The sequence below is a fragment of the Mauremys reevesii genome, linkage group 6, assembly GCF_016161935.1.
Source record: "Mauremys reevesii isolate NIE-2019 linkage group 6, ASM1616193v1, whole genome shotgun sequence".
In the NCBI taxonomy this organism is placed as follows: domain Eukaryota; kingdom Metazoa; phylum Chordata; order Testudines; family Geoemydidae; genus Mauremys; species Mauremys reevesii.
The window spans coordinates 107,475,931-107,501,337 of NC_052628.1; the positions used below are offsets into that span (position 1 = coordinate 107,475,931).

The 25,407-nt window shown below is 42.0% G+C and overlaps 2 long non-coding RNA genes across 2 annotated transcripts in view; both read left to right on the top strand.

Moving 5' to 3' along the window:
• LOC120407588 overlaps positions 1–10,891 on the top strand; it is a 204,630-nt gene extending 193,739 nt beyond the window's left edge. Inside the window, exons 3-4 of the long non-coding RNA XR_005600125.1 lie at positions 4,604–4,726; positions 9,435–10,891. This is a non-coding gene — a long non-coding RNA (uncharacterized LOC120407588). The remainder of the gene's footprint in view (positions 1–4,603; positions 4,727–9,434) is intronic.
• A 3,933-nt stretch (positions 10,892–14,824) lies between these two features.
• LOC120407348 lies at positions 14,825–24,859 on the top strand. The gene is made up of 3 exons (XR_005599889.1): positions 14,825–15,027; positions 23,867–23,969; positions 24,555–24,859. It is a non-coding gene; the product is annotated as an uncharacterized LOC120407348 (long non-coding RNA).
• The last annotated feature ends 548 nt before the right edge of the window (positions 24,860–25,407 follow it).

Consider the following 25,407-nt stretch of genomic DNA (forward strand, 5'->3'; position numbering starts at 1 on the left):
CCTCAGTGCCCCATGGCACCCCTGTGGAGTAGGAATGAATGTATTTTAGCCTCATTTTGCATATGGGGAAAAGAGGCACAGAGAAGGGAAGTGACTTGCCCAAGGTTGGATAGCAAGTTAGTATGAGAGTTCAAATTAGAACCAAGGTGTCCTAACTTAGTCTTGTGTTCTAGCCCCTCCAGCTGGATGCCTCCCTACTACTCCACACTTCCTTTATAATATTACAAACTAGATGACAAAGGTTGGATTCCGATCCACGTGTACAGATTAGCAGGCCATCCTTGTAAAGACCTCATTTTGCTTTCAGCATTTTATTTTGAGTAGATGAAATGGAGTGGTCAATGGATTTGAATATGATGCCTAATGCACAATACGTTTGTGCACACTATAGGTGCATTTGAGTGTGTGTGATTCTGACCTTTTGAAAAATCAGGCTCTCAAAGGCCAGACTCTTCCTCTCTTACACATCCTGAGACCCATTTCCTTCATTAGGGCTGCTCCCAGAATAAGGTCCCACCCTTCTGAATAAGTGTGGCAGAAGGCACCCCTTAATGTTCATAAAAACCTTTGCAAATGTAAAGCACTATTTAAATGCTAATTCTAATGTGTTATTAAAGGTGATCAGCAAATAGGAATACAAAAACTTCTTTAACTTCAAAAGAAGAAATTTTCCCCAAGTAAAGTAGGAGGAATTTTCACAATATAACTTTAAATTAATTTTTTTGGGGTATAAAGGCATATTTCACCATTTTGCACACTCTTTGATGACCCATCATACCCTACTGATGGCATTATATCTTCTGTGGAACACATTTGGAACAAGACAGGTAGCAGAAACTGTTCTATAAGGGGTAGCCCCGTTTTAGGATATTTTGTAGGTTTAGTATGTATAACACACTGGCTATATGCTCACACTGAAAAAGATATCAAAGAAGAAACAATCCCTACAGCCAAGCCTGAGCTCCTTTACCTGTAGTAATTATGATAGACAGAAATGGATGAACTCTTAAGCAGAGAGCTAGCCACACAAATGGCAATGAATGAGCCTGACAAACCAAACTTTGTCAAGCTAGGGACTCAGCACATTTGAATATTGCTTGAAGATTTCTTCTATATAATCAATTTGGGGGCTGGAGGGAAGGCAAGTGGGGCAATTTGCCCCAGGACCTGGGCCCCACAGGGGGCCCCACGAGAATATATTATTCTATAGTATTGCAACTTTTTTTTTATGGAAGGGGGCCCTGAAATTGCTTTGCCCCAGCCCCCTGAATCTTCTGGGTGGCCCTGTCTAATCCTCTGCTAAAGAGCCTTCTTCAGTGCAGGGCCGGCTCCAGGCCCCAGCACGCCAAGCACGTGCTTGGGGCGGCATGCCGCGAGGGACGCTCCGCCAGTCGCCAGGAGGGCGATAGGTGGCTCCGGTGGACCTCCCGCGGCTCCGGTGGACCTCCCGCAGGCGTGCCTGCGGATGCTCCACCGGAGCCGCGGGACCAGCGGACCCTCCGCAGGCACGTCTGCGGGAAGTCCGCCGGAGCTGCAGGACCAGCGACCGCCAGAGCGCTTCCCGCGGCGTGCCGCCCTGCTTGGGGCAGCGATATTGCTAGAGCCGCCCCTGCTTCAGTGGCCCACAAACACCCACCCATATCAGTGAAATGTCATCTTCACCACAGCATTTTAAAAAGGGGGATTGTAGGTAAAATGAAACCCATATATTTACAGTCAAGATAGATATTAGCCTGAATTCAGTTCTCTTCTCTGCTATAGACATTTTGTGACTTCAGGCATATCACTTAATCTCACAAAAGACAAATTGTACCTTAGTTCCCCATCTGTAAATTAGGGATAATAATAGACATGACAAAGGAAGTATTTAGATTGTAAGGTCTCCAGGGCAGTGACTCTCACTTGCTATGCTGCTGATCAGAGTCTAGGATAAGGGTGCCCCAGTCCCAAGGCACAATTGTAATAGGAATAATATTTATTCTTAACTTCTTCCTCTAGAGCTCTTTTCTTCTCTATGTCTGTTGTAGACTCCCGGGGAAGAACTGTCTTTATTTGTATCTTGCACGGCATCAAGAATATTGCTGGTAGCTAATAAATAATTATTTCAGCAGGCCTGTAATACTCAAAGAGGTTATTTGAGAGCACATTGCGTTCAAAAAAGAGCAGCAACATAATGTTTATGCTGCTGATGACTTACAAGACACCCAGCAAGGTGTTCCTTTGAATATGAGATCAGAAACAGATCTCACAAGTGAAGGAAAGCAAACAAATCGAGAAAACTGCCCACACAATGCTGAAGTGTTGGCGTGGGAATAAGTTTGCTTTATGATTGCGATTGCATTCCTCCATAAAACACCTGAAAGGATCAAAGTTAGACAGTAGAAAGATGAATCAGAGTCTGCTGCGGTTAGTTTACTAATTCCCCCTGCACTGCACAACAATTCCTTAAGACTTCAAAGTGGAAGAAGTTAAGGTGTCTGGCCCTGATAAGCCCAACTTCTTTTGGCATATAGGGACTTAGATGATGCAAAATGACAGCTCATCTTGCTTGTCATAGCTGTGTAATGAGGGAGTGGAAGGGATAGGTGAGATGGCAAAAGGGGAAATCATCTAGAAGCTCTAAACTGAATTATTATAGATATCTCTGGGAAATGAAATTGTAAACCAAGTCATTGGAAATAAAAACTGACTGAACCTTTTTTAAAGGTTTGGAAAAATATGTGGGAGTAGGCTCAGGCACATAAAGATAATTAAAATAGAATATAAGTAGAAGTAAACATTTTTAGATGAATACTAAGGAAATTATTACTAGGATGCTATAATGCTTAAGTGACCTATTGAAATGTGTGTAACATGTCAATAATAATTCTGGTATTCTCTTAAATAGCATAAATAACCTCAAGCACAATTAATTTGTAAACCACATGTTGCAATTTTAGTCACTTCTCTGATGTGTAGTCTAACCTCAGTTTTTGCAACACTATGTCAGTTAGTGGTTTGATTTTTGTTTTAACTGAAATAGTCCTACTAGTACAACCCCTAATATAGACACAGTTATACCAGTATAAAACTGCCAGTGTAACTGAATCCTCTTCCAGTATGGAAATACTCTATACCACTAAAAGCACTCTTCTGCCAGCAATAACTGTATTCACAGTAAGGGGTGGTACTGGTATAATTCCAGTGGTACTTCTGTGCACAGACAAGGCCAGTGTAGAACAGCACTTTATGTCTCCACATTCAGCTGGGTTTCCTCTAATATATATGTCCTTCATCTCACAGGTGTGGTGTTGTCCTTATATCTCTCATGCATAGCTATCAACCTTAAGGCCTTTCCTAACAGCATCTTTGAGATCAGATTTTGTGAACATAATGATTGGATGGTTCCTTCCTGGTAGAGTCTCCCAATAAAGTAAATGCTGTAGCTTACTTCCCCTGATACTAGCACTACAAAGTTATTTAGTAGAGCTGGTCAAAAAATTTCCTTTTAAAAACTGAAACAACAACTTGAGAAACAATTCAACTAGATAATTTTTGAGCAGCAAAAATTCCAATACCAAAATATTTTGGCCAAAAAATTAAAACTTTTGATTTGGGAATATTGGTACAGTGCCTCATAGGGGTTGTAGTTCTGGTGCTTCATGCTCCCATTATTCTCTCTAGGCCAAGCTTCCTGGTCAGACTACATCTCCCATGATGCATCATAGTCTCTCCTCTGTGTTGAATAATCAGAGATCCCACCCATGGTGCAAAATGAAGGAAGAAATGTGGGTGGAGAGCCTAGCCCATAGAGGAAAATGGGGACATGAGACAGGCAAACTATAACTCATGAGGCATTCATGTAACATATAAATAAAAAAAATCAGGAATTTTCTTTGACAAAAACAAAATTCGGAGGAAAGCAGACTTTGTGTGGTAGCTTTTATATGAGGACACTTATTTTAGGGGGGACCAAATAAATGGTGTATTGCAATATTCACTTCACAGTCAAGTTGTCTCCTGTCACATGCCTGTGAACTGCAGTGTGGTATTCATGGGATTGGACAAAACAAAGACTGCTTTCCCATCAGTTTTAATATTGATGACACAGCCATAAAAGACATCCTCTTCTGTATGTTGCCATTTCCCCCTCTCATTTAATCTTGTTTTTATGGCAGCCTGTGTGTGACTTAAAGGCGTTTGTATTGCTCTTATCAGTTGTTGTCTGCCTGCTGGCCTGACACCAGCTACGTTTTCTCTGCCCTCCTTACTAATATTTTCTCTTTTTGTGTAAAGAGAAGTAGGATTTTTATTTCAAAAGCAGCTTTGTGCCTGTGGCTGCACATGAAGTCCCCACAGAATTCAATGGGAACCGCATGTGTATATCCATCCACTAGCAGAACTTGACCTCAACACACCAGTCACCAATAAAATCTTTACATTTGCCACTTGGAGATAAGCTACCACAGTAACAGAAAATACTGTGAAATACCCTGATTCTATCACTTACTTATAAATGCAAATGTAAAGATTGTAGTGGGGAGCATCACATATTGATCCTTAACTCCTCTCTGCTTCCTTGCTTCGCTTGCTGTTGCTGGTCTGTGGTCATATGGGCATGCAGGAGCCATGTTTCCCATCCTCCCCCTGCATCAACTGCTACCATAGCTATATACAGGACAATGGTGGAAGTCAATATCCGTTCATGATGGTTTGTGGGAAAGAATCCAGAGGTGCAGAATCCAAGGTAGGCTCACCTTCTTTGTCCCATTAGAAAAAACTAGTCCAGACAGATTGAACATTTGCCCCAAGCATGTCATCAGCAGAACCCACAAAACCAGCTGAACAAAATCATGGTAACTCTTAGTCCTGCTTCCTTGTTCCCCCACTTGCCTTGGGGTACGTTAGAAGACAAAGACACCATCCGACAGACAAATAAGTAAAGTGTCCATTGCTATTAAGTCCCTGTAAAGTTTGTTTTGCCCAAACAAGCCTACTGAGTCACTCCTAACGATACACAGCATTCCCAAGTTGAGTGTCACTGGTCGTATTTCAAAACACTTCTCTGCTGCTCAGGGAAAATCCCTAGATTTCCTTCTCTTATTCATGGGGATTTCCCACTCTGTTTGAAGAAAAACAAAGTGTCTTTAATGCTAACAGATGTCTCTAGATCCAGCTTCTCCGCTGTATTTAAAAACTAAAATAACTGGCCATAAATAATTTGCAACAGAAAAGGAGGTGGAAAACCAGCTCAAAGTAATAAACCAATTTTTTGTACAGCATCTTTAATACAAAAACATCCACAGCACCTTATGGTATCAATGCGTACTGTGCAATGGAGAATATATAATATAAATGGAAAAGAAATGCTTTCAGCTTTTTAAGTCATACATTCAGTTGTAATCCTACTAAGGAGTTGGGGGAGGGGAGGAGAAGAATTATAAACGACATTTTAAAGTGAGATTTAAATAGAGATAATTAGAGAGAGGCTTGAACCACAGAGTTTGGATTTGGATTGAGTAATCAGACTTTAGGAGTGAAATACACAACAGCTGAGGGAGTGAAATGACTCCCCTAATCCAGACTCAGGGCATGGGGCTGCAGTGGAGACCTCAGTCTACTGTTCTAGCATATGAGCTGAAACAGAAACACAATTTATCCATTCTGTTTGCCATGGATGTTAGGAACTCCAGAGCTATATTACTTTAGATCCCCCCTGGTTCTTCCAGGGAGGACCACCTCCACCTCAAACACCACCCTTTGTGAGGAGCTATGCATGCCCTGCTCAATGCCATTTAGACATGATCAGTGCATTTACACTTGCATTTCCTTATAAATGTGGCAGAAGACAGGCCCACAGCTAAAGAAGACGGATACTTTTACATAGTAGGAGATTATTGCAAAACACAGTGGCAAAGAGACAATGGTAGTAATGCTGATGCCCAGACAAAACCAAGAGACAGCACATGTAACATGCATGGGACACATTCAGGTTGGTAGGAATTAATAAAAATGCCTGTGCACATACAGTAACTCCTTACTTAAGGTTGTAGTTATGTTCCTGAAAAATGCAACATTAAGCAAAATGATGTTAAGCTAATCCAATTTACCCCTAAGAATTAATGTAAATGAGGGGGTTAGGTTCTAGGGAAATTTTTTTCACTAGACAAAAGACATTGTGTATATATATATATATATATATATATATATATATATATATATATATATACACATACACACACAAACACACACAGAGTATAAGTTTTAAACAAACAATTTAATACTGGTACACAGTGATGATTGTGAAGCTTGGCTGAGGTGAAGGAGTCAGAGGGTGGGATATTTCCCTTACTGCTAGATGATGAACTAGCAATTGGCTGAGCCCTAAAGGGTTAACTTTCTCACTCTGCAGGCAGCAGGAATGGAGGGAGCTATCCATGTTTCCCTTAAGTACACTGCCTTGTTAATTAGATCAGCTTGCTGAGACCACAGCTGCTGCAAGCTCCCTCCATCCTGAGCCCTGCTCTATGGAAGATGGGGTAAACAGGGTGCAGGAGCAAGGGGGAGGGGGACACCCTAATATTAGCCCCCCTCCTCCTCCTTCTTTTCCCCCACCCCCTGCACAGTAACCAGGAGTCTCAGGGAGCAGCTCCAAGACAGAGGACAGGAGCAGCACATGGCAGTGGAGGGAGGGACACAGCTGAACTGCAGGCAGCTGCTGCACAGGGAACTTAGGGGAGCTAATAGTCCACCCTGGTTCCAAGCACCCACCAGCTAGCTGCAACAGGCTGCTCTTCCTGCAAGCAGCAGACAAAGCAGGCAGCAGCTAAATGACATTAGAAGGGAGCATTACACAACTTTAAATGAGCATGTTTCCTAACTGATCAACAACAAAACAACATTAACTGGGACAACTTTTAGGTGAGGAGTTACTGTACATCTGCTCCAGGATGGTTGGGTAGCTCCTGCTGGACATACAGACTGCATATTTATTTATACCGTGGCAAAGTTGCCACCCTACCCTGTCCTCTCCAGGCTGGGTACAGTGCTGCAGCAACATGGGCCTCAGTTTCCCTCATTGTCTTTTGGCTTACTCCATCTATAGGAGTGTCTTGGCCCTTCAGCCAGACTGCTTTGCAGAGTCCAGCCCATTCCTGGGCCACAGAGTCTGTTATCAACCTCCCAACAAACACCCCCTTGCCCCAAACCTTCAGCCCAGCAGAGCTCAGTTAGCACAGGTATGCCACTGCTGCTGCTCCCCCTGGATAAATCAATTCCCCGGTCCAGGGGTTGGCACACTTCTATCCTGCATCAGGGATTCCAGCAGACTCTAGCTTATCAGGGACCCCATCTTAGTCCTCCAGCTTACTCATGGAGATACCTGCTTCCCCACCCCGTTCCCTTCCATTTGCTTCCCAGAAAGACAGTACTTTCCACATTCCTCCAAGACAGAGGACAGGAGCAGCACATGGCAGTGGAGGGAGGGACACAGCTGAACTGCAGGCAGCTGCTGCACAGGGAACTTAGGGGAGCTAATAGTCCACCCTGGTTCCAAGCCCCCACCAGCTAGCTGCAACAGGCTGCTCTTCCTGCAAGCAGTAGACAAAGCAGGCAGCAGCCAAACGACATTAGAAGGGAGCATTACACAACTTTAAATGAGCATGTTTCCTAACTGATCAACAACAAAACAACATTAACTGGGACAACTTTTAGGTGAGGAGTTACTGTACATCTGCTCCAGGATGGTTGGGTAGCTCCTGCTGGACATACAGACTGCATATTTATTTATACCGTGGCAAAGTTGCCACCCTACCCTGTCCTCTCCAGGCTGGGTACAGTGCTGCAGCAACATGGGCCTCAGTTTCCCTCATTGTCTTTTGGCTTACTCCATCTATAGGAGTGTCTTGGCCCTTCAGCCAGACTGCTTTGCAGAGTCCAACCCATTCCTGGGCCACAGAGTCTGTTATCAACCTCCCAACAAACACCCACTTGCCCCAAACCTTCAGCCCAGCAGCGCTCAGTTAGCACAGGTATGCCACTGCTGCTGCTCCCCCTGGATAAATCAATTCCCCAGTCCAGGGGTTGGCACACTTCTACCCTGAATCAGGGATTCCAGCAGACTCTAGCTTATCAGGGACCCCATCTTAGTCCTCCAGCATACTCATGGAGATACCTGCTTTTTCCCCCTCCAGCCTTCCCTTCCCTTCCCATTGCTTCCTAGAAAGACAATACTTTCCACATTCCTCTCCTCAACTGGGCTCACTCAGCTCTTTGTGGAGACAATACCTTGCTCTGAAACACCTGGGCTTTATTTCTCATTAGACCTGGCTTTTCCCCCCAGGTGCACACAGGCTGGTTAATTGGCCTCTGAGCCCCATATTAATCTTTAGTATCTTGGGTGGGGTAAACACCCTATCACAAGACCATGATGAAAGGAGAAATTGGTTTGCCTGAAAGTTTGCCTTGAATGGCATGTGTAAAGTTAAGTTAAACATACATGCAAATGCTTTGCTGCCTCATGGCATTAGTTACCTACTACTGCTCAGCTGATTAGACCATTCTGCCTTTCCATGGGTGTTATAGTATTTTGGTATCCTGTATAAACCAAAAAGCACCCATGGGTGTGCCTATCATCTCTCTCACAAACATGCCCTTACCTAATGATTATCTGAACATATTTAAACCTTCAAAAAGTTGAGGGTTTGAGTTACGGTACAACCGCTCACAGGCATTCTTATTTTATCTGAAACAATTTATCCATCCCTAACATACACCCACGCATCCCTCACAATTTGTTGAGGAGCAAGCAATTTTAAAATGAACTAAAACTGGCTACTTTTTCTTTGTTTGCTGAAACCTGTGATCATAAAGTCTGGAAGTCACTCCTATAATACACTTATTTTCCAGTTGGGTTGAAGCAGATTTAACTTAAGACTGAAATAGAAAATGCCACCTTTTTATTTAGGAATAAAACTAGTAAACATGAAGCGATCAGCGGTCACTCTTAGGATTTGGGGCCAAATTAATCTCTGAAATAGCTGTATTGGCTTACTGAGTTATTCCTAGGACGAGTTTTTCATTAGATGTCTGAGTGCTTTAAGTCATAAAAGATTAAGCTATCCAAGCTATCATTGCAGTCTGCATGAACTAATTTGTTATAAAAATAGAATGCGTTTTTTTAATTATTCAGTTATTTTATTTCAGTGCAAATAAGTCTTGTCCACCAATTTGTCAGTTTCTTGCACGTTGACCTCAGTGCCTTGCATGTGGTCTCTTGTGTATAATACAAGCACCATGCGCTCATTACATGGTCCCCACACTCTACACATTTAAACCCCTATTAAAGACCTACTTCTGACATGCAGCCTTCAGTGAACTGAGTTGATGTGGAAATATTGTTGCCTATTGTTGTTCCCCTAACCCTAACCTTTGTTTCTTTGTCTAGCTGTCCTTAGCCTGTGAGCTCCTTGGAGTAGAGACCATCCTTCTTGAATGCTCAGAAAGCACGGAGTGCAGAGGTGTGATATAAATTATCATCACCATGGCAGATCCCAAAGAGGCATCACCTCCTTGTGGACTGAGTGCCATCCAGCTCAATATGCAGGATCCCAGAATGGCCCTTTCACAAGACTTCATTGGTCATTTTCACCTCAGTGGCCATTTGGGCCACAAGGACACAGGTGGTCAATTTCAGAATAAACTCCCTCATGATGTGAAGGTACAGACCCTGGAGGGTGCTATTATAAATAATACTCATCATCACTTTTTTTTCCCCCCAGATGCTGAAAATTTGGTATGTTGTCTTTTTAGATTTCATCTTTCTTGTAAAGTAACATCATGGCTATTGGTGAGATTCTGTGCCGCGGCTCTGAGGCCCAGCACAGAGCTCTCAGCTCGGGAAGAGGGGCTGGGGGAGGGGTTCCTCCTTTGTGCCCAGGCTGCTCTGGGTCCTCCAGCTTAATTTAGAAAGCTCTGGGGGGCTGTCTAAACTACATCAGCCTCCTGGGCTACAGTACTGCCCAGAATATCTGTAGCATCGTACACTGCAACCTTGCCCTGACACGCCCTTCGCTATCCTGCCAGGCCTCCTACACTAGAGTTGGTGGTGGGGGTAATTAGAGGGCAGCCTTACAGCTGTCAACCACAGTGCCTGCAGCAGGGAAATCCTCCCCTGACTGGATATGAGGATTTTAGGGCCCCTTTCTGCCATGCCAGTCTCTTTATCTGATGTAAAGGAGCTGGAGTGGGAACGAGATGGGGGGTGAGCTCACCTATGTATACTGATATACTCCATGTGGACAGCTGGACATTGCAATAGATATTAAATGTGTGTCATTTTAAATGGTGTTTAAATGCCATTAAAAATGTGGGGAAAGTAAACCTAATTTCCCCATTTCTTGTTTGCTTTTAACTTATAATTATTGTATTGTTTATTTCCAAAAAAAAGAAGAGAAAATAACATGCATTCTAACCAAGCAAAAAGACAGTTCTTACCCTTGAAACCAAACGCTTCATCAAGACCAGGCGAGATGGCCCTTACCTGGCCTTCAGTCTGACAATGAGAAGGTGCCAGTGTCTGGCAGGAACCTGATTTGCTAAAGAGTCAGTGCTAGTGCTGTGATCAGATCTTGACAGAATGTTTCCATAATGTTTGATTTACTGTGATCCGGGTTATTAATTTGACATTCAGCCTTTATGGATGATGCCAAAATGAAGTCTGTGACTCTGCATCTTATATTTCTAGCAATGGCAAGGAAGACAATGGGTATATTACTAATGCAATGGCTTAGTGAGGATGAGTAAAATGGTGTCCCTTTCTAAATACTAGCACTAGGTGGTGCTAATAAACCTTGCACAGAATGGTTAAATCTGAGTTACACAAAATGTTATGAAACAAAAATCTAAACTAACAATGATTTTAAAAGTTGGATTTTAATCTGCATGATTTATTTGATTACACTCTGATAAGCAATTTGCTTCACAGGTCAATTTACTATGTATTTATTAATTTGATTTTAAGTGCGCTTATACCTTTTTCTCTCCTGGTACACCCCGGCATGCTTAAAGATGGCTTAGTGAATCTCTTCAGAAGATAGGTAAAGATCTGAACATAGGTTCATGACTTTTGTAGAAGACTAACTGCAGGTTTTTCAAATAATGGCCCTGATCCTGAAGACACTTATGTCAGTAAAGTTATGCTTGTACACAAGCAGTCTCATTGAGTTTGAGGGAACTACTCGCATATGTAAATGTATAAGTGTTGCAGTATTGGGCCTAGTGCAATGACATCTATTCGGATTGCCAACTTTCTAATGGCACTAAACCAAACACCCTTGCCCTGCCCATGCCCTACCCCTTCTCTGAGGCCCCACCCCCACTAACTCCATCCCCCCTCCCTCTGTCCGTTGCTCATTTTCACCGGGCTGGGGCAGGGGGTGCGAGCTTCTGGGTGGGGCCAGAAATGAGGGGTTCAGGGTATGGGAGCAGGCTCTGGGCTGCAGGCTCTGGGGTGGGCCAAGGATGAGGGGTTTTGAGTGCAGGAGGGGGCTACAGGCTGGGGAGTGAAGCTGAGGAGTTTGGAGTGTGGGAGGCAGTTTGGGGCTGAGGCAGGGGATTGGGTGTAGGAGGGGGTACGGGCTCTGGGCTGAGGGTACAGGCTCTGGGGTGGGACCAAAATGAGTGGTTGAGGGGCTCTGGGCTGGGGCAGGGAGTTGAGGTGCAGGGAGATGCAGGGTATGGGCTCTGGGAGGGAGTTTGGATGCTGGAGGGGGCTCAGGGCTGGGGCAGGAGGTGTGGGGTGCAGGGTGCAGGCTCTGGGAGGGAGTTTGGGTGTGGGATGGAGCTCAGGAGGGGGTGCAGGGGACAGGCTCTGGGAGTTTGGGTGCAGGAAGGGGATAAGGGCTGGAGTAGGGGGTTGGGGTGCAGACTCTAAGTGTCGCTTAGCTTGGGGGGGCTCCCTGGGAGATGCGACATATCCCTCGGCAGAGATGTGGCTAGGAGGCTCTGCATGATGCCTCCACCCACACAGGTGCTGCCCCCACAGCTCCCATTGTCTGCGGTTCCCAGCTAATGGGAGCGGTGGAGCTGGCACTCGGGGTGGGGACAGCACACGGAGTCCCCCTAGCTGCGCCTTTGCCTAGGAGCTGTGGGACGTCACCGCTTCTGGGGAGCTGCAGGGAGCCAGGCAGGGAGCCTGCCGGCCCCACCAACTGGACTTCTATGGCCCAGTCAGCGGTGTTGACTGGAGGTGCCAGGGTCCCTTTTCAACTGGGAGTTCCGATCATAAACCGTACACCTGGCAACTCTAATATCTACACTGTGCCACACCTATCATACTTTATGTTAAATCTAGTTGTGGTAAAGATTTAGGCCCCAATTCTGGAAAAACTTAAAAACATTCAAGTTTTACTCACAAGTGAAATTATGTATGTGTCAATGTTTGTAGGATCAGGAAATGTGCTTTCATCTACAGTTTGTATAATGTCAAGTAAACTGTCAGTGTTTAACAATAATTAAAAACACAGAAGTATCTGCAAATTGTCAATACAGTTGTTCTACATTATTTGTTGCAGGCAGAATTTAATGTAAAATAAACTTCCTGAATGGTTTTTGTTCCTTCCACTCTGAATAGCATTTTTCCCCTTGGGGCTCAGTGTTAGTTAATATATTTATTCCATTTAGAGGAATACATTTATGGGGTGCATATCCACGTGTCATTGGAGTGTAACTCTAGGTTTTCTGCTTAGTAATTTGAGAGCTGGATGGTGCTTCAAATCCTCCTTGATGAGAATGTAGAGACTACCTGAGTGGCAACAGAAACTATGGAGTTTTGTGAGAACAGCATGTTTCCTGTTGTTCTTTGTTTAATTTGTGGTTTTTAAACCCCACAATCCTAAAAGCACTTGCATGAGCATATATTGTGAGATTCCTTTGCCTGACTAGAGTTTAGAAATAGATTTAAGAAATGTTCTTATAGGGGGTTGACCTCCTCTACTTCTAAAGCAATAATTTAACCACATCAGTGAAAACTGTCCCTTGATTCATGAAAGTTTTTGGAGTCATATTTTGTTAGTGCCATGTGATCTCCATAATGACTAGAGTTGGTCAAAACTCAGAATTTCCATTTTTTGTAGGACTTTTTGACTTTCAATTTTTTTTTCTGAATCAGGACGAAAACAACTATTTTAGACATTTCCTGCAAAACAAAAATTATTAAACAGTTTGAGACCTTGGCCAAGAAAAGAGAAGAAGCACTCAGAGCTGAATGTTCAAAGGGATTTAGGTGTTGTGACTCTGAGCATCACAACACCCAAGTTTTAGACACCTAGAAACTTCATGATTCACAAAGCCTGAGTTAGGCACTGGGGCTCCCTATACAATGAATTGGGAAAGACAGGCACCTTAGAATGCAATTTACAAAAGCCAGCACATTAGCTAAGCTAGCCAATGGGGAGGCCGTGGTCGGAGCATGTGTGCGCTAAGCCACACCCCTCTTGCTGGGATAGATGCCTCTGTGCACTAGGTGCCTATCTCTGCTTGTGATTCTCAGTCAGGAGCTCTCTTTCGAGTTAGGGTTGCTATGCCATCTTAACAAGAAGCTGGGGAAGCACCCTCATAACTTTTAGCCCAGTGGTTAAGGTACTCCCCTGAAAGACAGGAGCCCCCTCGTTCAAGTCCTCCTCGCACCTAAGGGGGGCAAGGATTTTGAACAGGGATTTGTCATTTCTCATGACAGTGCAGTAATCATTGGCCAGGGGATAGTCTTCTTTAGGGAGCTCCTCAAATGTTCCTGTTGAAGTTGTTGCATTCTGGATTAAATAATGAAAGTATCATTGGAGCAGGAAGACTGGACCTTGGGTTTCCCACATCATGGGTGATTGCTTTAACTGCCAGACTATAGAGTCATTCTCATAGTTGTGCGCGCTCTCTCTCAATCTCTCTCTCTTTCTGGCCCAAATTGCTTTTTAAGAGATTATGATTATTTTTACATTATTTCATGTCATGTCTGTGGTGGTAGTGCATAATCTGGCATGCCACATCATAACACTTGATATGATGTGATATGCTGTCATTGTGCACTATTACTACTGAAATGTCATGAAATAATATGTAATAAATAATATAATATGAAATACAATAAAATAAATTTTGAAACAAAGATTGTGTTTTGAAATGTTTCTAAAATAAAATTTTCCTGTAACATAAAACTTTTCATTTTGGAAACTTTTTTATGGGAAATGTCATCAATTTTGATGACAACTTCATGACAAATTTGGGTTTAATCAAAATGGCACTTTCCTACAAAAAACTGTTTTGACTACCATTTTCTGACCAACTCTAATACATAGTATAAAACAAACCTGTACTCCAATTGAGTACCAGAGAGAAGATTTGCATTGGTTTGGGGTTTATAGGACATTACAAAGAAAAATTAATTGCAATGCCTTTCTTCTCCTTCTTTGTGAGGCTCATGAAAACCCAAACTGACTGTGTACCATTTAATACAAGATAAGACACATTTGAACAATATGTGATTCTTTCTCTTTCAAAAATTTCAGTTATGCTGTCAGAGCTGACTAGTGCTTGCCTCAGCTGCATTCTTTAGCCCTCTGGAGACTTGCAGGCATATACTGTCCTAGGAACTTTGTTTTGTATGAACTTTTTGCATAGGAAGCTGCTGTGGAGATTTTGTGGCAAATTTGCATGTCACCATTTCAAGCTGGGATTGTTAGGTTTGACTAGTTACATAAGTCACATGATGATGGCTTTGGTTCCCAATTGGCTGAACCTAACTTATTTGGTAAGGTGAATTGGCAGAATCCATTTTGATTTATTTCCTCAAAGGAGTCACTGCATATCCCATCCTCTCTCTCTGAGGCAAGAGGGAAAAATCTCTCTGCAGCACTATCAGGAAGACTCACTTCTGTATGGGTGTCTGTCATGCACCTTGTTCCCTCAAAGAATATCCAGGATTTTACCTTGCTTAATTGCCCCCTGAAGACATGAGCAATTATCAGATTGTCTCTTCTGATGAGAAGACAGCACCAGGTAAGTCAACTGGATTTGTCAGAGGATGGTCTGATGGATGGAGGTGGGGGAATGTATGGGGGACTGCATGGGCTAGATGGCTCCTTGTAAGCTCTGATGGTTTGGATAAATGTGCATGCTGGGAATCTTTTGAGGTTCCTCCATGACTAGCTGTATAGCTTTACTGCGGTGAGACGGGGTGTAATTGGGCTAGGCTAATGCTGCAGTGTTGCCAACTCTCATGATTTTATCGCAAGTCGTGCAATGTCTGGTGTTTTTCTCCAAGCCCTTGCTGCCGGAAATAAGGGAGTGCATGAGAATCTTAGCTTTCATTAAAAAAAACCCACTACATTTCTAGTTTTTATGGTTGTGAATAAAAGCTTGCAATCATAAACCGAGTGTACACTAAAGTATCTGAAAGCAAATTAAAATAACCCCAAATGTAGTACTTTAAAATAGTATCATGATTTTGTTTAAAGACTCTCTCCTGATTTTTGGAACCTGGCTCAAGATTTTGAATGTTTGGTATTGGCAGCAGAAATGCTGAGATTTGCCTGGCTTTAAATTTTCTTCCTTCCTGCTGTCACAGTGAAAAACCCAACAATTGCTATTATGCCCTTAGCTTCAAACTCATTCCCCTTCCTGGGAAGCCTGGAACTCCAGTTTGAGTCATTACCTTGTTTTGATTGGCTTATTCTGGAGCCTACCATATACTCTAGGGGAAGGTAAAGAAGAGGAGCTTGCACTAGGCCACTGCTAGGGCTGAGGTGCAGTCCACTACTGTTAATGCAGTGGTGGAGGTGTCTCTGTCATTTGTCAGCACCTTCATAGGCACTCCAGTCCTACAGCTTGTAATGCAGGTGACACCAGCTTCTGTCTGCATGGTGGCAGGACTGGGCAGTGCATCTGGCTAAGAAACCAGAGGTCCCCCACACATGCAAGGCCTGCTCCCATTCCTTCAGTGTCCAGTAAACAGAGTACGAGCAGTCTCAGTGTGACAGGAAACCACTGTCCCCATGTCTATTGGCTGTATAGCACCGTACAGGTGATAACATACACCAAGGGTTAAAGCAAGAAGGAGAGGCATTGGTGATGGTGAAACACAGCTCCTTGGCTTGGTTAAGCTACGCTTCTTCTCTTCCTTAGCTAACGTGGTGAGAGCTCCCCCTCCTGTTTCAATGTAGTTTAACCACTGATGCACACTTAAAATTTTCCTTTAGTGTAAAGAATGCCAATGTGCTCATTTTTGGAGCACGGAGTTTCTTTTATTCTGAACTGGGTGGAACACCAGAGCTCTGTTCCCTACCCTCTCTCTTCTTAAATCTGGGACTCAGGTCAAAGATCAGCAGGAGAGTTCTGGTGCATAGGGGTGTGGTCACTACCAGGGTTTGAGTTCCCGATAACACCTGGACTGTAGGCTGGGTTGCCTTGATTCTGACAGATGTATTATGCAAGAAGTCAGGATACATTAGCATAATGGTCCCTTCTGTCATTAAAGTTTATGTATAAAATATTCCTGAATAACCCATGGCCTGGTTTCTGAGTATAGCAATGCTCTCACTCAGCAGAAATATTTAGTTGCAGCTGCTGATGCTTTGGTACCCCATTCCCCATCCCTCTGATTCTGCTGCGGCCCCAGGGGAGGGGCTGGTTTTGGCCCATAGTTAACCTTTTCTGAAGTGAGGGCGGGGAACCCATCTTGCTATTAGTGGGCTTCATTGTAATGAATTTAAGGAAGCTGAAGAACTGCACAGTTTTTCTGACCTGAGAAACTATCCTTGCTGCATTTTTCATGGCCGTTTAAGAGGTTATGGAAACTTCTATGTTACTTGAAATTTAGCATTCTAATTTTAAGGTCATTTTTTTTATCCAATCAACTGATATTTTTTTGTTAGCGGGCCAAATTCTGGTCTCATTTAACCCAGAGAGATTCCACTGGGAAATTTCATGCTGGAGAGACTACAGAGCATTTACAGGCCCTATGTATATCATGCTTTTGAATTCAGTTGGAGAATTTGGTCCACAGGGATTGGAATAATCCACAGCTATGTGAATATCTCCATCTTTCTGCTTGGCTATATACTATGCATTAATACACTGCTTAGCTAGAGCTGCTTGTTGAAAAAACGATTTAAAAAGTGGCTGTGGGTTTTTTTTTTTTTACTGTTTGTTTTTAAAGATTTTTTTTTATCAATGAAAAATTCCAGCCAGCTCTATAGCTGGTCAGAAAATCAGAAAATCTTAAAATTTGGGGGAGGGGGGTAGGTAGAGATGATAGTTAAAATTTTCAATGGAAAAAAATTGTTAAAAATTTGGAAAATCTTGATTAGCTCCAACTATAACATTCATTTCATGCCGTACCTGTTTTGCTGTGTGTTGTGTGCTCTAGCTATATTTTAAGCAATGTAAAATTAAGGTTATGTTTTGACTAGGATACAGGATGCAGAAGAATTTGGGTCTTGTGTGTGCAGTTTGGGTGGCATCATTCATTCAGGGACTGTTGTTTGTGTGCCCATTGGCAATGCCTTATTTAGCTAACATAGATGGGGCTAAAATCAGAACTGTAAGATGTTGATTGCAGCATCAGGCTCTGGGGCTACACAGTAGCTTTTCTTGTAATATTGTTTTCTGAGACATGTGTGTGTATATATCTTCACTGAGGAGGAGGAAGGCTGATCCAGTGACTAGGGCACTAGCCTAAAACTTTAAAAAACAGGGTTCAAATCCCTTCTTCACCACAGATGTCCATCTGTAAAATGGGTTTAATAGCACTGCTTTACCTCCCAGGGTGTTGGGAGAATAAATACATTAAAAGTGGTGAGGTACTCAGACACTTTGCTGATGGGGCCATATAAGTACCTAAGACAGATTGTAGAAGTGGGTCTGAACTGGACACTGAATATACCCCTTCCCTCCTCAAGAAACCTCTGGAGAAGTATAGATCTGGGTCCAGAGTTCTTGTGTCCATCTTTGCTTCCATCCCATTGTACTGCAATTTGCTCTGCAGCGTGGGTCCTCACTGCAGAGGGGGTGTTTGGGCCCTGTGTGGTTATTGTAGGATTTGGTTCAGAGCCAATTATGCATTCATGGGGTGTGATTCCCCTCTCACTTACAACCATTTTACACTAGTGTAAATGAGTTGACCTGGAGTTGCTTCTGATTGGCATTGGTGTAAGGGAAAGGAGACTCCGGCCTTTTGGATTGTCAGTTGTTCTAGTCTCTTACATCAATTTGACAATGATGTAGTTCCGTTGATTTAAGTGGATTCAGTCCTGATTTACACCAGCTTGAGAGGCCCTTAATGAGCTGGAATGCCTTTTTCTGTTTTCCTTTCCTTGTGTAAACGCAAAACCTTAAACCATATTGTTCCATCAGCTGTTAATGAAAAATCTCAGGGGATAACCCTGCTTGAAAGTTAAAGGCCTAATTTGGGTGTCAATTAACTCAGAGCTATAAGTGCTTGCTCCCGCCCCCCCCCTTTTTTTTAAAAGGTGGAAGCATCAAGAATGTGCACAGTAGCTAGGCTTGCAATTAATGATACATTTAAATTAACATCAATAAAAAGATGTAGCATGTGCCAAAAATTCAGATCTGATAATGTGCCCTAAGTATCAGCGGGCATCCTGTATGAAAAGCTGCCTGCTGAACTGCTCCTACTGCCTTACCTTCATTACAATGTAGCCTGCTAATAGTGAAAGCCGGTTTTCTTCCTTCAGTTTTCTTTTGCAATGGGTTAAATTCACCCCATTGCAGAGGGCCTGCACAAGTGCTATGCACCTTGATTTGCATGGCTTAACTGGGACTGAGGAGGTGCATACACTTTGACTCTTCACAGGGGTGAATTTCACCCAGAATGTCAAATCTAACTCCCTTCTCAGGGGACCTCAATGTGCCCTAGGCAGTGGCCACCACATGGTTCAAGTTTTCCAAAGCAGTCGGCAGCTCAGCAGTTAAGTGCAGAAGCCATTTGCACACACAGAGGAGAGCTTTTCCAGAAACAGAGATGGGGGTGGGGGGGAAATGCCCGCACTATTTTTGAGTCTTTGCTGAAGCCACCTTTGAAAGTTTGGTCTTTGTTTTCCATTACTGCTAGCAAGGCAGGGTATGACTAGAGATGAAACTGAACTGGAACACTGAATCTGAAACCCATCAGATGTTGGATCTGGATACTGAGCTAGATTTCATGCTTCAACTTCATCTCTATATGACACAACATGATATTAAGTGACATGAGAAAATGCAATACCATGAGCAGAACTGAAAATAAAGCTTTACACTCTGTGTCTTTTTGTTCTCAACTGGAGTGAAAATCCATTTCATTGCTTAATTTTTGATTGTATTTATTTATTTAGAATATTTTTAGTGTAACTTAAACACTGATGCATATAAAATAGGGACAAATTCAGAGGCAAGTCTAAGGGCTTGTCTGCCTGGGGAAAGTTATACCGATATAAATTAAGGAGTGAATTTAAATAGATATAGTTATATTGGTACAACCCCGTGGATGGACCCCCATCTTCTGGCATAAGATTGCCTGTTTAGTTTGTTGCTGTGGAAGGGGTTTAAGATAAACTGAAAAAAAAAAGCCACTCTATTTCCAGAATGAGTGTCCATGTGGGGAGTTTTTTACCAGTATAACTATATTGGTTTCACTGGTAAAATCAGTATAAATGGTAAAACTTCCTCATGGAGACTAAGATGGCGTAATTTATGTGATGAGTGATTCAGAAGAGAGTGCAAATTATACAAGATTACAATCCCTTCAATCTGCATAATGTGCAAATTTGGCTCATTAGCATGTATATTAATATCACAAATATATTAACAAGGATCAAAAGTTGATTAAAGATAAGCTCTGGGAGTGCATGTGTACATGTGCATTTTGTATGAGAGCACAAAGGGGAGAAGCCTAATTCTATAAGGTGCTGAGTTGAGGATGCTTAACATTTTGTGGTCTCCAACCCAGAAAAAGGAAAGGAAGGAATCCTGTGTGTCAATACACTGTAGCTCTCTGAGATCGCTGTGTATGGACTTCTGTCCTCGGCAAAGAAAAGACACCCTGGAAAGAGAACCAATGTTTTCCCCTCCACAGTGATGGAAGAAACCAGCAGCATGTTACATGTTTTTTAAGTTTTAGGAATTTTTTGAATTTCACAATATTTCCCCCATAACTTAAACTGCTGTTTTTCAAGGGAAGTGTAGTTAAACCATGTACAAGTGTTTTAATCAAATGAAAATGAGTGTTATACAAATAGTAAAGATTTTCATTTAAAAATTCTTGCTCTGACTCTAAGACAACTCCGGGAATGAAAAAAACAAACACAAAACAGTTAATAGCCTAAGGGTAAAATTTTCTAAAGAGCTGAAGTAACTTGGGAATCTAAGACCCATTTTCAGAAGTGTTTTACCAGACTTATATAGAACTTGAACCAGAATGCTGAGTTCTCTTCTAAATCTAGCACTCAACTTTTAAGTGTGTTCTAAGGGCTTGATGCACTGTCCATTGAAGTTTATCCATTGACTTCAGCAGCCATTGGCTCAAGCCCTAAATCTGGCAAAAACAAATTTTCCCAACTGTACTACTTAACTCAACGTTATGACATCTGAAGTGATTAACTGGAGCATTTTTGACTTCATAACTTGATTAGAAAAGTTCTTGTGTCCATAAGCTCAGCAAACAGGCAGATTTTTTTAAATTACTTTTTCCTTTATAGATGTATGTTCTCAGACTGGTAACAAGCTGGTGCGTTAATTTATTTTCCATTAAACAGTCAATAGCTATCACTCATCACGTTAATGGTTCTAGTGAGCTTGGAATTTTAGAAACATGGTAAGAGAACACATTCACATGTACACTTCTGTCTTTGTGCAGTTGAATAAGAGCTGTGATGATGTCATGGATGCAAAGTCCAAATTATTTACACTGGCTGGAAAAAAAACAACCTCCAACATCTTTTTTTATCGTGTTTGAAACTATTACTTAAAAAAAAAGAGCCTTGAATGGCGCTGGATACCTACCTCTAAGCTGTCTTTCATTATGAGTGATGTCTTACTTCAGACACAAACTTAGCTTCATCCCACTAAGTCGGCTAAGAGGTTATAAATAATAGTTGCATATGAAATGTGCAATCACAAAACTGTGATCAAGCGCTGTGGTCTAAATAATGTTTTCTATGTCCAGTAAAGATGTGCTGTGGAATTTATAAGGCAAGAGTCTGCTCCCAATGACATCTGTATAAACCATTTGAAATCCAGATTTATGTTGGTGTCGCGGTGAGCAGAATTTCCCCTATGTTGTGTACGTCTTTCTATAATTCAGTCTAGAGGAAATAGTAGACCTGTTTGTTGAAAGGCATGAATCCTATTTTACAGCAAGAAGAGGGAGGCATAATATGAATACAAATCTATTGGTACCAGTAGTACATATTAGTCGTGAGATTATATTGTGACGGCTACTGAAAATTCAGTAAATATCCTGTTTTCAGATCCGCTGGAGATCCATTATCAATTCAGTTGCTATGTAACTGAGACAAAACAAATAAAGACACAAATCCTGCCTTCCATCTCTGCATGGGTAGAGGGTCCTGGCAAGTGAAAAACCAGTGTATTTACGCTGTCTGAGGGGACGGGGAATAGGAGCTGGCGAGCCTACACAGGAGGTCCAGACATAACCCCCTATGTACTGTGTAGCACAACTCCGTAGAGGCTCCCTGCATCTGAGGACACAGCTGTGTTTTGGGGGTGCATACATTAAGACTATGTGGGTCCCCCAGGTGTTCTCCCTAGCAGAGGGCAAGCACAAGAGCTGCAGCCTGCACTCTCAGCCCCTCAGCTTCAGACCTACATTCTGGGCTGTTTGCTGGATATAGGACTTGGCCCAAAAGATGCAATGAAATGGAATTAAAGGTCGGTCGTGTGCAAGCTGCAGGCGCTGCTGACGGTACCATGGGAACCATTTTGGGGTATTTTGATATGTTGTTTTCTGACAAACAGACCACTATGGGGATGCTCTCAAAGGAGAATTATTTTCAAATAACACCAACAAAATACAATGGATCACATTTAAAAAAAACTGACAATGGCTGCCACGACAAAAATCCAAGTGTTTAAACAGCCAAACTTTATATTTAATAAACAAATATTCAGTGTCACGACACTCCCTAAGACCATCTTCTTAATGTTCAGGTGATTGGCATTCTGGAAGCCACGGGAGATATTCGGTGTACTCAGATCATGAGACTAATATATTGTGCTTTATATAAAAGATTTAATCAGAGGACCTGAAAATTACTTTATGGAAGTGGTACACGTTAGCTCCCTTTTATGCTGTAGGCTTGACTGGTACTGACTTTCCCCTCACGTACACAGGTGTAAATCAGGAATACATCCAATGACTTGTCTACATGGTGTGTTAGTTCGTGTATTGTGCACTAACTGACCTGTGTGGAACCTGCTGGTGAGCACTAAAAATTCCCTAGTGTGCATTTAATGTAGTCCCATTTTCAAAGAAAACTGTTTTAACATGCACTTTTACTGCACACCAGCAGGGTCCACACGGCCCAGTTAGTGAGCAGCACTCTAGAATGCCCACCTTTGTAATGTGGCCTAACACATCATGTCGATGACCCCCACTCAGTGGAGTTACGCCAGTTTAAAAATGGTATAAGTGAGTGAAGAATCAGACGTGAAGTGATCTGTCTAAAGCCCTAGAGCTAGTTATGGTCAGAGTCAGGAACAGAACCCAAGATGCCCCATGCTTAGTCTCGAGCTCATTCATACTTTCTTGCTTGCATGCCAATACCCAGAGGGCGCCTCCAGCTCACTCCTGTTTCATAGACGTGCTTGGATCTGAATTATGTGAATAAATCAGAAGGTTTTAGGGCTATCTCTGGGTACACTGAATTATTTCCCCGTAAACTATTTCTATGCTCTGGAATTTTTGTTGAAGAAAAATATTCAATACCCAGTAGTAATGGGTGAGTGAACAACTAACCACACTTGATTTGCTTTTGCACGAACACAGTTATTTTCAAATTCAGATCAGTTGCCACTGATCAGATAACTAATTAAGTTTCTGCTTAACTGCATTAAATGTGTATAGTTATTACTTAAAGATACCAGCAAGAAAACTAATTTTGATTTTCCATAAGATGGCCTATGATTTCTGACAGGCAGTTTTCCCAGGGCAGCTCCTCTCCATATCTCTGTGCTGTGGTTTGGAGAGCCAGGTGGGTGGAATGAATGGCATTGCATAGGCTTGTCTTGATTTGTTTTTCGAGATACAATATAAATCTGTCCACTGCCATAATGTTTACAGAGATAAGTCAGAACTTACGCAATTTTAACCCCGCAGACGAAGACTTTAAAAAGTCCTTTGGTAACCTGGTGATCAGAAATAAGGATATGATATAAATCCTGGCAGCATAGTCTGGGTTTTTATTTACATTCTCTGTATCCATTGTTTGTTCTGTGGTTGGTGTGTCATTATCCCATAGACGGCTATTGCAGCTAATGCACTGAATTGCTTCTCCTGAATTCAGTGTATGTTGATGTTTACTGTATCTAATTTTTTTTTGATGTTTTGCCAGTCGCTTGGAAAATTCCTTGGGTGGAAGAGAATAAATAGCCAGTCTCCCTAACTAAAACCAATTTATTCTTCGCTGTCAGAGGAGCACTTTTTGTTCCCCTCCAGTTGATGTTGCTGATAACTACTTCATAGCTTTTCAAGACAATGCTTCTTAAATGGAATGCAAATTTAATTAATGGAAGCCCTGGAAGGAGCTTTACCTGAAAAATTGATTTAAAAAAAAAGTTATTTTGCAAAGGAACTATTTCTGAAAAACCACACTTGTCTTTTCAGTAGCAAATTGAACCTGTCAGTTTCTGTGAGGAGTGAATCTGATACGTTCACACTCTGAGAAATGAAAGAGGGAAGAGGGGAAAGGAGAAGGTGTAGCATGGAGGTATGTACAGAGCAAATAGTAAATGAAACCTAATGGAAGTGATCACTTTCTAGTGCACAAATCCTAACAGACCCAATCCAATGAAATTAAATTGAAAGACTCCTTTTGACTTTATCGGGCATTGGATTGAGCCCATTACAGCCGGATCTTGCAAAGAAATGAGCTGCCTGACTCCAGTGAGAACTGAAGGAGTTCAGCACTTGGCAAGATCAGACGTTTTTACTCCAGAAATGGGAACTGAGGACTTCATACTCCTCTTGCTTACACTGGTACTATTTAGGTGTATCTGCACAGAAGTCAGTGCTGTGACACCAGTGTAAAGCTGCTGTAAGTGATAGGAGAATCAGACCATGAGACTTTAGAGAAGAAACAATAACACTGGAGAGCAATTTAAATAATTTCCAAATGCACCTGTTCTTAATTTTGTGTTCTCGGGGCTATAACTAGGTCCTTCCCCGCTTCACATATGCTCACCCGCCTTTCAACTTTAAATATTTCATAGTGAATCGAGGAGGTTTGAGCTCAGATTAATGTATAGTTTATGGCCTCTATACTAAAAGGAAAAACACTTTTTGCCTTTTGCAGAATGAAAGAAACCTACAATGCTGATGACAACTGCAACTTTCTGCTTCCAGGGTCTCTCCACATAAGTGATACATTTTGTGTCCCTCCTGTAAGCCGTTACTTACTAACTACCCAATTACTTTATTATGAGTCACTGGTAAAAATGCCTTAGAGTTTTCAGCAAACTCTAGTTTAAAGTCAATGGTTTCTTGATTCAAAATTATTTATTAAATAAAATATTTCACGGTCATGTCTTGGGTGTAATGCAAATTTTTAGTAGAGTTATATAATAAGGCAATTATGTAGTTAGTAATACATTTGCCAATGCTGGAAGTATTTTTTAACTTGGTAGTAATAAAATGTATCCAAGCTTTTATGGAGTGCTTATTGATTGCAGCTCAAGTGGATGTCGTGTATGTGAAAGCATCTTCCCTGACTTACCGCAACACACTTTAAGGAATGGATCAACAAGAAAAGGCTTGATTTTGTTATCTTTACATTCATTGTCCCATTTGGTGGGATAAGGATTCCACCCACGGTCAATGACAAAACTCCTGCTGACGTCAACGCAGCCAGGATTACACCCATAATTAATTTTTTTTCTCATGGTATATTAGAAAGTTTACAATTTTTTTAGCTTGGGGTGTAACAAATATTTTGTTTGACCTGACCTGACATGAAACATTTTCTTTAGGTTCTGAGCTGCATTAAATGTTTTTACAATTTTTTTTAATTTAAATTGAAGTAAATTTAGAAACAAGTTGTTTTGAATCTAAAAATCAAAACATTTTGTTTAGAAAATGTCAAAACACTAATTTCTTTCAGATTTTTATTTCGGGGTGGGGGAGGTTCAACTGCAATAATGAACTAGTTC